Below are 14,577 nucleotides of genomic sequence, written 5' to 3'. Positions count from 1 at the left end.
AATCGCTGCGGAGAAAGGAAGTACCTTATTTCCGGAGATAAATTTAAATAAGAAAGATTGAAGTACACGAGAGACCCTCGCGACAGTTTCCCATTTCCAACCACAGGGAGCGCCTTCCTTCAACACCTCGGGCAAAGCTCGCTCCATGCGGCTGAACGATTAGCGCTCCTCGGGGGTGGGATTTTTCTTAACAAAGTCCTCCCCCCCTCCCCCACCCCAACTCGGGGACAACCCCAGGGAGAGACGCCGCGGCCACTTCAAACGTCCACCTTGCAAACTTCGATGGACAACTAACCCGGCAGCGCCGTTCAGACGCTTCCGACTTCCCCCAGAATGACCACCTACTAGCTGAGCGAAGCTCATTAGGACGCGGCGGGCTTTCGAGCGCAACTTGCGCTGTTTTTCGCCCCGGCCTATTAATACGAGGCCTCGTGTGCACGCATGACTCTGGGGAGTCTTCCTGGTTTCCCACCCGCGCGGTTCCTTGCTTCTTCTTTTGAATGACTCGTCTCCATTCAAGGAGAAACCGCAGTTAACACCCCAAATCCTTATTAGCCCCGTCCGTTTCTCGTTTGCCTCCGCTCCTCCCGCCGGGGTCCTTTAATTAGCTTTTTTTTCTGGCTTTGGAAATCCAACCTGATGCAAAGACTTCTTTTTCTGACCGTTGGCGGTGTCAGAGCGGAATAAGGGAAACGCGAGGGAAGAGAAGCAACGGGTGCTTTGCGGGAAAGCTTTGCAGGGGGAGGAAGCCAACGGCGCAGGGAGAAGTGATGGGGAGACGAAAAAGCTGCCGTGGTTTTTGACTAAGCCAGAGTCAACGTGGGGGAAGAAGAAGAGGAGAGGAGAAGGTTTCAATGCATTGTTAGGAGTTGTTTTCCCTCCCCTCTCCCGTTTTGCAAAGGCTGCGGCATTTTCAGAAGTGTTCAGAACATCCAGGGTGGCAAATTGTCCTAATTTGGGATTTGGAAGGGTGTCTGTGTGGTCTGTGCGTTGCGGAAGTGGCGGGGTGGGGTGGAGGAAGAGAGAAAGCTTCCTATACTTTTTCGCCCCCAAGCCACGGTTAGGCTGAATGGTCTGATAAAACGGGGATTATAGGACGGGACTTTCGAGACAGACCAATAGCTGCTGCCTGTGGGACTATTTGTTATTCACATGGAAGAGACTCGGGAAGCGCTGCCTGGCTTTCAGCACCAAGAACAGCGACAAGTGAGCTCCCTCCTGTCCCCGCTTCGGCAGCAGGCAACGGGCGTGAGAATGGGACGCCCAGGAAGCCCCCGCAGGGCCCGTCTCCAGCCCGGGTGAGTGAGCGGAGCTGCGTGGGGTCGGTTCCCCCCCTCCTTCCTTCCTTCCTTCCTTCCTTCCTTCCTTCCTTCCTTCCTTCCCTCCCTCCCTCCCCTCCCGTCCTTCCCTCCCTCCCTCCCGTCCTTCCTTCCTTCCTTCCTTCCTTCCTTCCTTCCTTCCTTCCTTCCTTCCTTCCTCCTTCCCTCCCTTCCTTCCTTCCTTCCCTCCCTTCCTTCTCTTCCTTCCTTCCTTCCTTCTCTTCCTTCCTCCTTCCTTCCTTCCTTCCTTCCTTCCTTCCTTCCTTCCTTCCTTCCTTCCTTCCTTCCTTCCTTCCTCCCCCCCAAGGCCTCTGGGAAAAGCCGCAACTTGAAAGCGCAAAAGCATCAAGTTGACTCGGTTTAAGACTTTACTGACTGGCGATGGGGTTGGAAGCGGGGGCGGGGGGAGAGCGAGGCAGACAGCCGAGGTTTGCTCCTTCGTGCTCGGCAGATTCGCTTGCAAAGAAGGAGGAGCAGGGCCGAAAACCCAAGTCCGAAGAGTCTCTCCCTGCGGCCGAAGAACTTTGGAAGGCTTAGGACGAAGCTTTGGGAAGAACTAGGTGTGCACAGAAAGCGGCGGCGGCGGCGCGCGCGCTCGCGGGGGGGGGGGGGTGTCGGTCGTCCGATGGCTGGCAGATTCCCCCCCCGGCTCTTTGCAGCAAATCTGAGATCACCCTGCCTCGTCCGACGCTCCCCTCGGAGGTGGCGGCACTCCGTCGCCCGTGCGGAGGGGGGTGGGTGGCGGAGAATGTGTGGAGAGGAGGGGCGGGGAGGAGATCTGAGAAGGGAGGCTCGTGGACCGAAATTACCTAATCCCCTGTTATCCGGGCGGCGGCGTTGGCGTCTATTAATTCCATCACTGACCTCCGCTGCTACCGGCAGGATGAAGCTGTGCCTAATGCAGATCGCAAAGGGGGATTCGAGGAGGTATCCTGTGTGTGTGTGTGTATATGTGTGTGTGCATGTGAATAAAAAATGCGTATGATCCCTTGGGGGGGGTTGGCTGGGGTGGGAATGCGGCCGGGGTGGAGGGGGGGGGAATTCGGGGAGGGCGACCCGGGAGGGGCAGAACTAGCGGGAAGGCAAGTTTCTCTCATAGTTAATCATACCTCGGCCGCCAGGGCGATCAGAATAGCTTGGGTTGTGAGCCGGACTTTGGGTGAGCTTTGTGGAAGAGGTTCAACGTACCAGGAGGAGAGACTCTTTACGGAAAGAGAGGCATTGGGTTTGCCCAACAGGCAGTGATCAAACAGGCATCTGGCAGTGAAGGGGACGGCAGTACTGAAATTCAAACATCCCAATGTATTACAAGGAAGGGGAGAGTGGGGACGTTTCTCCTCTGCTCATTTATGAATTTCCACCTTCTGATTTTTAATTTGGTTCTGTGCATTTGAAATGTTCGGCTTGGGTTTTTTTTTCTTTCTTTCTTGGTCAGAGACTACCTTTCCGTTGAGCTTAGTCTGGAGTCATATTTGCATCCTTCCCCCCCCCGGACGTGAATTTCCAGGCGGTTTGCCCCAAACTTCCCTGGGGTTTGGGAAATCCGCCCAGTACAGTTCTTCGGGATTTAAATGCGAGCAGCTCCCCCTACAACATGTGAGAAGAGAGAAAAATAGAGATAGGTTTGCTCCCTAAGGACTTGTTCCAGCGACGGAGGGGAGGGGAGACGACAGAGGGAGGAGATATCCTTAGGATTGGCATATGGTGTCTCTTGGTATCAATTATAAAGTTGGATATTTGGTGGGTATTTTAATGTCAAATTGTGGAAAACATGACTGGAGGTCCCTGAACACAACTGCACCAACTGAATCCTGGTGCTGGTGTTTTAGAGGAGTGGGAAGTGAAGTCCTCTTGAGGTTTCTTTCCCTTGTAAATAAAAAGAGCAAGCTATTTATAGAAGGAACTCAGAGGTAGCTGTTTAAAGATTCTCAACCTTTGTGGAGATGTCTAACGTGTCTTTATATTTGCTGCAAATATTTTGAAGCAGATAAATGGATCACACTCAACACATACACTAACTACATCAATTAATTAAGAGCAATTATATCTTTTAGAAGCAGGCAGAGTGAATCAAATAATCAAGAGCAATTAGATATTAGAGGAGCATGCAGAATGAATCAAGAATATTTGTCTTTACAAAGAAGTCCCTCGCTCTTTTTTTTGCAGAGGGTGGGGAGATGTTGAAGTTTTAAAATTGTTACATGCTTATATAAAGATTCATATGAATGAAAATAACACATGGTTCTTGATTTAAGAAAAAGCTGTGTCACTTGTGTATAAACAAAAAATACAATTACTCTTCCGCACTAAACACTTAAAAAATTAATAGCATGCTATGGAATATCCTGTGGGATTCCCCTGCACCCCCCCCCAAAAAAAATGGACCAGATTTTTTTAATTATAATTTGACTATTCACATGCTGTGCAGCTCAATGGCAGAAAAATAATAGAAATGCACTGATAATAGTTCAGTTAGAAAATGCCCAAGCTATATTTGTATACACAATTTTTCAATTAGTATTGCGGTGTCTTAGGAACTGAAGGAAGACAGGTTAAAAAATTGACAACAGAGGGCTCTCTTCGAAGCAAATTTACTATCAAGGTAATAGCAGATTTGTATGCACTTGAACAGATCACCGTAGTGAAAGTATGCTTGCAGCCTGAATATTTGGCTTCCCATATCTAAAGCAGATGGAGTCTGAAGCATGTCCCACAAATTCCAGTAATATTTACTTTCTATTGGATGAACTCAGGTGACGGACAGAAGGATTACCTACAATGAAAAAGGATTCAATTTGAGGATTAACATGATTCAATGCAATATTTTAATGGAGAGGAAGGATGCCTAGGTACTAAAAATGAAAGATGGACAGGTGGCTTCACATTATTGTAAGTCTTACAGAAAATGGAAAGGGCAGCTTTTGTACAATGAACGAAAATGTTTCAAGAGTTAGCAGAGCCAAAGGAGGATTTGTTTGGGTAAAACTGTCATCCAGACAGTCAATAACCCAAGTTGACAGTGACTTGGCAGCAGAAGGCCAGTAATGTTAACTTTGGGGCAAATGGGCCTTGTGCTGTTTCTGAGCATGTCAGAAGGCCTAGCCTTGGAAATTAGATTTTCTGATTTTTTTAAAATTGAATTTATTTTTCTCAAAATGAATATTCTTGTCAGCATGAGGGATGCCCTCCTGCAAGCTTAGACAGGTTTTTAGCTTTTCTGAGCACAGTATTTTAGGTCACTGCTGCAGCAGTCTGTTGTCTATGATAAGAGTCCTCCAGGCTGTTTTGCAAAGTCTGCTTGGATTTCATGAAGGCATCAATAATGTGAAACTATAATGCCAAGCAAACTATATTTGAAGGATCAATTTAAGCATGGAAAGGAACTTTGGCTTTTTCTACTTATTCCTATGTTCCTGATCTGATTTGGAATTCTTTTAACTCTTACCTAAAACACATAAAATCTATATAATCTAGCAAATAAATGTGATGGTATTTTCAGTTGTGGGCCAAGTTAATGTTGATAAAATAATGCATACAATAATCTTAGCAAGTGTAGATACACATAAGACACACATAAGAGAGTTGAAAATGCTTCACCAGAACTTAATGGGCAACTTTTCACCTTCCAGATCCTGCTGAATTATAAACCCAGAATCCCAGCCAAATACAGCCAATAATACAGGAATTGTATTTTGGGATTTGTAGTTCTACAATCATTAGTTTTCATCCTACCATATTGAAGCTGCAAATATCCAGATAGTCACCATGACTATCTGGATATTTGCAGCTTCGATATGGTAGGATGAAAAGAGATACTTGAAAAATCTGTCCAGATTTTTCCAGGTGAGATATAGATGTTTTATTATGACATTTTGTTTATCAAACTCCTACATCATTAAGATCACTTGTGACCCTGGGTGGTTTGAAACATATTAACATATTATTTTAAAACACAATAACATTCCATCCTATGTAAGGTAAATAAATTTATTACCCATATCATGCAAAAAGGGGAATTAAGGATAATATTTTACCTCAAGACACTCAGAAAACAAATGGTTGATCTGAGATTTGAATCCAGGTTCATATTCTTAGTCATTCCACATCCTCAATTTTTTCACTACAGTATTAACTGTTATAAGGAAATACAGCATATAGATAGAATTATTATATCTAATTGCAAACACTGGGCAACTAATAAGTGGCAACTAATGTATTTGCCTGCTTCATCTTGCATCGTTTGGATTTTTGCATCTGAAATCTGGTAGCCCTGATATAAAGAATTCATTCAGTAATTAATAATACGATTATGTAAATAATTACATACAAGAATTAAGTAAAGCTGTACCATGTTGCTCCACAATCAAAGAACAAGTAAAGATTTAGAGCTTCATGAACTAGAAAGCAATAAATAAGTAATTGCTTATAGTGACTATGAGGTAAGTGAGGTTGCTACTGGACACCACCAACCTCTTGAGATACAGGATGCTCTTCTGATATTAAAAAGGAATTGAACAATGATCCAGCTTTATAAAGAAGTAGAATAAACCATCTTATGAAGTGGTGAAATACAGACCTATATGAAGCTGAAAAGCAATTATCAGTTTGGCCCTCTTCTTGAAAGTTGGGTGATAAGTGTGTGCAAAGAACTCTGCAAACAGAATTTTAAAATTACCAAGTTTTCTTTCTGGAATCATACTTGTTTATCAACCTGTATGGTAGTCTTTTCTGCTGTTGAGAGAATGTGATTTGACCCTTGACTTTACTCAAACCAGAACCCTTGGCTTTGATTTTCAATAAATATTATGACCAAAGTGATTTTGAGTAAACCTCTTGTTCTACTATTGTATATTTGGTTCATTCCCAAAGTAACTAGCTGTAATCTAGGATGGACTGAAATGTGACTACCTGAATGGAGTTGGTTCATGTTTTAATGTGTTGTGGGAATCAGATTTACAGATTTCTTCTCAAAGCAGAAAAAGCAGTTTAAGAAAAAGTTTATTCTAATGATCATTGTTAATTAAATTCTCCAGTTATTCTCAGTTCTAGTACTATTTGATTCTAATACATGGCTGGATAGATCATGATTCATATTGGTGTATGTAATAGTAAATGGAAGTATGAAAATATATTTACTTTAAATGAAATAGAACTTGGGAGCACCTCAAAAGAAATGTATTATTACTGAAAAAGTTTTTCCAGTTTAAGTCAATTTTGTTAAAATTAATCTAGATGCAGAAATATAGGAAAAAAGATAACTAAAGTAATAAGATAGGTAATAAGATAGTTTTTTAAAAAAAATGAGAATGGGTGCAGCATTTGAAACCCTTTCTTCTGTTGTATTAAAGACAAAAGTGAGTAGCAGAAACATCCTCAAGGGTTTTCCAGCTATATCAATAGGAGTGGACAGAGAGCTGTTTTTCATCTGACATTTAGTGGACCTGCAGCTGGGATGCATGAGAATGAAAGGAAAAGGATATGAAACTGACCTCTGATAATACGGAAGTTGTCTAGGAAGAACGTATCTACGGGAAAGCGGGTGGTTTATCACTATTATACGAGACAGCACTCCTCTGCGTACATGTATGGTATGATCTAAAGAATACATAAACACAGTTCTGAGAACCACATTGTCCATAAAAATCGGAGCCGGAAAAGATAAACAAAATGAGCAAAGTTTTGGAGCAACTCTTCATGAAACACGTTTACATCATTTTGGGCTTTTTAGGAAGTGTGAAAGGAAAAGCAAGGATAAACATGAATACTAGAACCTCAGTTCATCCACCTTTATTGCTGGATGGTCAGAGAAGAAGGGGAAAGAAAAGGAAGAGCTTTGTTATGTAGCATACTGTTGGATTCAGTCAAATAACGTATGAAAGCCACCAACCTGAACCAGTTTTTAAATGGCTGAACAAATTAATGGAAGAAATGTTAATATGTTAATATTCTTTCCTTTCCCTATAGACAAACAAATTTAAGAATTTTACTGATATAGTGTCTGGTGCAAGGAATTAGGATAGAGTTCAAAAGCACTATAAGTTTATTGTTATTTATTACACCTATACAAATGAATCTGATCTACTAACAGTTATCTGGCAAATTTGTGCCAGGTAAAAGTTAATGGACTGAGTGTTGGACTTGGGTCTCTTATGAGGGCTTAGTGACCACAAACTGATTCATCGGACGCTACCTTAAGGCTCAGCCGGATCATCTACAACATATACTGTTTAAAAATCCTCCCAAGGTCTGTAATTCATTCAGCAAAATTTAAGTCATGATGTTCCATGTTTGATGGAGTCTGATAGAGGCCTACTTTGGGCTTCTTCACTTATATAATTGTTTACTCATTGAACATTCTGCAAAAATATATACATCCTCTGTTTGTAGAAGTATTTTTGTGCTTTCAACTGTGTTTTATAATGACTGTGCCTGTGTGAATGAACAAACACTCTACAGCTGGATTAAAAAACAAAATTAATTTAGCTGCAAGCACTATAGACTGTTTCTTCCAATTCACTCTCCTATTTACATCTATGAGATTCCAGGATCCCTACTTAGAATACAGATTTCAGGAATTAGGTCTCAAATGTTCATAAAAGATAATTAACTGAGTGAATGTATAATTCCCTAATGTGTATTGGAGTGTCATCCTTTATTGGTGCAAGTTCTTCAATGCACCATAAGCAGGACAGTTTCATTCAGCTTGCCTTTATAGTAGTTTATTTTTTTATTTTTATTTTATTTATTTTATTTATTTGTCAATTGTTTACGAGATAAGTAAAAGTGTATACATAATTATGAATACATGAAATGAGTACATATAAGAAAAATAAAAGAAAAATAAAAGAAACAATAGGACAGGGACGGTAGGCACGTTGGTGCGCTTATGCACGCCCCCTACAGACCTCTTAGGAAAGGGGTGAGGTCAATAGTAGACAGTCTAAGGTTAAAGTTTTTGGGGTTTGGGGAAGAAACTACAGAGTCGGGTAGAGTATTCCAGACATTGACCACTCTGTTGCTAAAGTCGTATTTCCTGCAGTCAAGCTTGGTGCGGTTAACCTTGAGTTTGTATCTGTTGTGTGTTCTTGTGTTGTTATGGTTGAAGCTGAAGTATTCATTGACAGGTAGGACATTGCAATGTATGATTTTATATACCATGCTTAAATCAGACCGAAGACGGCGTAATTCAAGGTTTTCTAGTTCTAGAATTTCAAGTCTGGTGGCATAAGGTATTCTACAACGAGTAGAGGAGTGGAGAACTCTTCTTGTGAAATATTTCTGGACTTTCTCAATTGTGCTAATATCAGATACGTAATGTGGGTTCCAGACTGATGAGCTGTATTCGAGTATTGGTCTAGCAAATGTTTTGTATGCTCTAGTTAGTAGTGTGATATTACCAGAGAAAAAGCTACGTAAGATTAGGTTAACAACTCTTAATGCCTTTTGGCTATGTAGTTGCAGTGGGCACTAGCACTTAGATCATTAGAGGTGAGTATTCCAAGGTCCTTTACAGAGCTTGGATCATCAACAAGATCTTGACTATTCAGCTTGTATTTTATTTTCGGATTTTTTTGCCAATATGTAAGACAGAGCATTTATTTGTTGAGATTTGAAGTTGCCATTTGTTTGACCATTCTGATACATAGTCAAGATCTTTTGAAGGGTAGCAGTATTGTCTGTGGTATTGAACAGCTTTACATCATCAGCGAAAAGAACGCAGTTGCTCTTAATATGATCACAGAGGTCATTTATGTAGAGTATGAAGAGAGTTGGTCCTAGAACACTGCCTTGGGGGACACCACTATTGACAGGTACAGAATTTGATAGGACACTCCCAATTTTGACCATTTGTTGTCTGTTTGACAGGAATGCTTCTATCCAGTTATGCAGTTGTCCAGAGATACCATAGGATTTTATTTTTAGTAGTAGTTTGTCATGTACCACTGAATCAAAGGCTTTACAGAAGTCTATGTAGATTGCATCTATTGTTTTGCCCTGATCAAGTTGTGTAGTCCATATGTTTTTGCAGTGTAAGAGTTGCAGATTACAGGATAGCTTTTTCTGAAACCAAATTGTTTATTGGAGAGTAGGTTGTTTGTCTCTAAGTGGAGGATGATGGATTGGTTAATAATTGATTCCATGACTTTACAGGTGACGAGCATAAGGAGATTGGTCTGTAATTTTCAACTAGGCAAGGGTCTCCTTTTTGAAGATGGGGATGACTGTGGCTTGTGACCATAGGTTAGGCAAGGAACTGGTCCTGAAAGATTTTTCAAAGATTATGCTTAGAGGTTCGGCTATGGCAGTGGATAACTTTTTTAAGAGATAGGCACATATTCCATCCGGTCCAATAGATAGGGATGGTTTTAGATTGCGTAGTGCTTTTTCAACATTGTCTTCTGTAAAATCGATATGTATTAGATCACTGTAGTTATCTGTGGTTCGCTAGGAAATGCTGGGCATGATCCATTGCTGTTTACAAATACTGAGCCAAAAATGTGTTAAAGATGTTGGCTTTAATGGTGTCGTCATTGCAGTCTTTACCATTAGGTCCTATCAGGGTGGGATGGACCTTGAATCTTTTAGTTTGTTGTTTACAAAATTGTAAAAAGCATTGGTGGAATTGGTGCTTAGAAGGTTTTCCTCTTGTTTAATATGATAATTGGTGCATTCGGTCTTTATTTGGTGGCATAAATTTTTGTATCGGCTTTTGAAATTGGCAACGTGACCAGATTTGTTTTTCCGCCAGAGTGATCTCTTTTTGGATTGAAGTTTCCTTATTGTTATGGGCAATCTGTTTTTTTGTTTTGTTTTGGGAGTAGTTGTTGGTACATATAGTTTGATGACTCTTTTGACTTCAAGTAAAAATATGTTGTAATGGTCTTCAACAGTATTGCATCCATTGAATAGAGATTGCCAATCAAGGGATGAGAGATCGTTGTTTATAAGATCATAGTTGCCTTTTTGAAATTATAATTGGGGATCACATCATTGTGGTGTTTTTTGTGTGGACGTATGTTTAGACAAAAGTCAATCATATTGTGGTCACTGCTGAAAAGGGTTCTTTAGTTTGTATTCCATAAATTAAATTCAAACTATTGCAGAAGATGAGATCGAGGCAGTTGTTTAGTCTAGTGTTGTTGGATACTAGCTGTTCCAGTCCCAGATTTGTAACAGCATTGTAAAAGGTTGCATGTATGGTTTCAGTTGTACATTCATTTAGGGTCCAGTCAATATGAGGCAGATTGAAATCACCAAGAAAGATAAAGGGTATGGGCAGGATGCTGCCCATGTTAGTAGTGTATTTAGCTTGTTTACATGTTCAATGTCATAATCAGGTGCTCTGTAACATAGTAAGAATCGAATTGTGATATTTAAGGACAGTTCACAGATAATGGTCTCAGGAAGAGCAAGCTCCTGGGTAACTTGGATATTTTTTAGATGTAAGGACTTTTTGTAGAAGATAGCAACACCACCTCCTCTACGAATTTCACGATCTGATCGGTAAACATGATAGTCTCTTACTGTGGTAATGGAGTCGGGGAGAGATGCATTGAGCCATGTTTCACAGACAAATATAATGTCGAATTTAGTTGCCTCCATGGACTTTTACATTTTTTTTATTTAGATCAAGATAGGAATCCAGAGTCATTCATATTCCTTATATATAATTCCTGAAAATTTAAGTATAGCTTCTGGAACCTACAGAACTTCTTATCACATGGTAATGTTTCATCTGACAAAAGTGGGAAATTCTAAACCTGTGAGGTTCAATCCTATTATTATTTACTGTAAATTAAACCCCAATCTATTTCTAATCATGTTAAAATTCATTTAAGTTAGATTTAATTACATTTAGTTTTCAGCCTGGATTTGCCCTTTTCTTCTCCCCCATTCTGTTTTTTGAAAAATGTCTTCCATCATGCAGTCAAGAATGGCACTTAGCCTGAACAGCAACAGCAATAAGACATTTAATGTAATTAAATGTTAAATGCAACTAATGTATTAAATATACTTTTTATTTAATTGTGATATACATATTACTGTGGTTTCTTCATGTTTTCAATAACTACAGGTAGTCCTTGCCTCATGTCTGTAGCAGAGCTTGCCAGTTAGAGAGGTTGCAAAGTGAATGTTGCAGTTGTTAAATGAACCCATTGTTTTTATGGCATGTTTTTACCCAAAATGGGAAGTAAATGCCAGATTTTGGCAAATAATTGTAAATTGTGTTCATGTGATCAAAATGTCTAGCAAACAGCTATACATGTAGGCTGATGGCTGACCACCCAAAATTCAATCATGTGACTGCAGCGGGGCAGCAACTGGAACTTCAGAACTGGGTTGTAAGTAGCTTCTAGGGTGTCTGTCAGAACATCCAATGGTTGCTAACATCAAAGACTACCTGTAATTTGCTGTGATAGAAAATGATATTTTGCATGAATCTTGGCTTAACTGAGACTTCTATAACCCAACCTTTTCTTTCTTTTTTTCTAATTATGATGAATGTAATCATAATTAGAAAAACTATGCAAGGTTTGGTTCTTTACTCCCTTCCTTGCTTATTAAATCCTTGTGATGGGATAAGTCTTGGGTTCGAGTCTTTAATTATACTTTTATTGAGCCTTTATTGTATTTTATAACAAAACTAAGGAAACATTTTAAAGTAAGAATATATTTGAAGCAGATTTCTTAAACAAAACATTTACATTTAATTTAAAAACATGTTTCCAGTTGGCATTTCCCTTCTTTTTTTTTTAAAGAAATACTGTTGGAAATTCATATTTTAATGTACAAATGATCAGGTTTTTATCTATCAAGAACATTACCAATTTTGCATTCTATTGAGAATCAAAATGTATCACTGAACCGTGTGGCCCGAATGGGTTTGACATTTCCTTAAAATGTAATTGAAAATAATGTACGTGAAATGGTTTGGAATTACTATTTCCTTTCCATTTCCATTTAGCACCAGAGTGGTGCTTGATCACTGTACAGAATAAAGACATGAGGAGTTGGAGAAGGATTTTGAAGCATTAAAACTGCTTTGGGCTAGGGGCATGTTCTTTTAGATACCAAGATTCCTATGAAATATATTATTTTCATGTCCTTCTTTGGCCCGAATGTCAATACTTGATTATGGCAGTTATATGGAATTCTGGTCTATTATGATACAAATCTTCCAATTCACCTGAAAGGGAGGTTTTGCTTTATTTACAATATTGAAAACAAAAAGTGTAAGAAGCATCTTTTTGGCAAATGCCTTTCTAAAATCAGATCAGGTCATTGGCACACCGTGAAGCTTAACTAATCAAAGTAAAATGCAATACATTTTCATGTTGTACAGTTTGTACTTTTGAAAGCATACAGCAAAATGAATTAGGTTAATTCACTGCATGCTAGAAAGCTAAAATTATTTCTGTACTATCCAGAGTCCAAACAGATATGTGAGAAATTACTACCTGAAATTCAGCTGGATGAGCTGTGTACATACTTTATCAGGATGTATGAATCTAGTAATTCATAAATCATGGTTTGTAGCAAGGTAAACACTTTTTTTAAGATTCAAGAGTTACAACAGGCCTTCGTGTAGTTGCTGGAGAGACAAACTTTGAAAAATAAAGAATAAATAGAATAACATCTACATTTGATTTCATTTAATTTGATCACAGTGCATGATAGCACTTAAATGACAAGCTGATTACAAAAAAGCTAAGCAGTATCTGATTAGAAGGGACCTGATGCCTCAGTGGCTAAGACGTTGAGATCAGAAAGGTCAGCAGTTTGGTGGTTCAAATCCCTAGTGCCATATAACGGAGTGAGCTCCTGTTACTTGTCCCAGCTTCTGCCAACCAAGCAGTTTAAAAGCATGGTTAAAATGCTAGTAGGAAAATAGGGACCACTTTGGTGGGAAGGTAACAGCATTCTGTGCACCTTTGGCATTTAGTCATGCCGGCCACATGACCACAGAGACGTCTTCAGACAGCATTGGCTCTTCGGCTTTGTAATGGAGATGAACACTGATCTCTAGAGCCAGAAAAAAACTAGCACTTATGTGCAAGGGGAACCTTTACCTTTATCTGGTTAGTGCTTGTGTAGGATATTATTTAGGAACTGTCAGAGCTATATATTGGGAGCTTAAAATAATTCTAGGAAGATCACAGTGACAAACATTATTTTATTATTGTCAAGGAAAAAGTCACCAAGAACCCAGTCACCTTAAGTCACCAAGAACCAAGTCAGCTGAAATTTTTACTTTTAATACATGTTTAAATTCAATTAACATTAGATAGGTACACTACTGAAGACTGTAGAACACTATTAGGTAAATTATGACATCTCTGGAAGGGATGTGGCTGAATGTTTTGTTCTACTTTTTTAGCATTTTCAAGGAGTTTAAGCACTGCTATGGGAGAAAAAGGCTTTTGGGAGGTCAACTATTTCAATCTTTATACTTAATTTGGGAGGAGAAATAAATAATCTATAACTTAAATGTGTCAGCACAATCTCAGGCTGATGGAGGTTTCATAATTATGCTGTATGCTCCATCTTGTTTGTTGGATTGGGTCAGGTGCATGCTGATTGTCAGTCTATGTTTATTGATTTATTTATATGCCACCATTCCATGGTCTCCAGACCATTTGCCAAATTAAACATTTTATATATGGAATTATATACATATACAACATTCCCTTAAAGTCTATCATCCCAAACAGCCATCCATCTCATCAGTTATTGCAGATTCTCTAAAACACAGTTGATAACTAACCCAGAAGGGCCACTATAGCAAATAACCTTTGAGTTCATGATCTTTGTGCATGTTTTTTGAGGTCAGAGCTGCACGAAGGAAGTAAAATCTGACTCTGTGTATCCCTGCTTGCATAAACAATGTTCCTGAATGAAATATGAATTCATATGATACAGTCTTATATTAATGACAAAGCATTTACTTTCTATGTAACAAATTTTAGTTTTGGTTGTTTGAATTTTGAAAACCAGAAACAAACCTGAAAAATGCAACATAGAGGATGTTTGCAGATGATGCTTACCCCTTTTATAGTAATTATAATTTATTCCATTAATCTGGGTTTGCATGACACATAATTAACTACACTGGCTGGATTTGCACAAAACACTAAATTAAAATGTGGTCTGTTAGTTTTCAATTCATTGTGTCAGGTTAGCACAGCTTACATAGTATTGGGCGAGAGGAATCAATGATATTTTTCACTGTAAGACTCCTATGTGCATTCAGAAAATG

General features: G+C 39.4%; 1 protein-coding gene across 4 annotated transcripts in view; it reads left to right on the top strand.

The window, feature by feature from the left end:
* The first annotated feature begins 324 nt into the window (after window positions 1–324).
* The window catches only part of GRM8 (glutamate metabotropic receptor 8), a 512,156-nt gene continuing 497,903 nt past the window's right edge, over window positions 325–14,577 (top strand). For 3 of the 4 annotated variants that reach the window (XM_087934107.1, XM_087934106.1, XM_087934104.1), the window contains exon 1: window positions 325–1,298. The gene's annotated coding sequence lies outside the window, so the exon portion shown is untranslated. Of the gene's footprint in view, window positions 1,299–2,150; window positions 2,247–14,577 lie in introns of those variants that run through there. The other variant, XM_087934105.1, reaches the window with a different exon arrangement.

The sequence above is a fragment of the Pseudonaja textilis genome, chromosome 5 (assembly GCF_049901715.1).
Source record: "Pseudonaja textilis isolate UNSWEBS1 chromosome 5, rPseTex1.2, whole genome shotgun sequence".
NCBI classification, from domain to species: Eukaryota; Metazoa; Chordata; class Lepidosauria; order Squamata; family Elapidae; genus Pseudonaja; species Pseudonaja textilis.
Note: the sequence above shows the minus strand (reverse complement) of the source record. Positions and strands in the feature narration are given on the sequence as shown.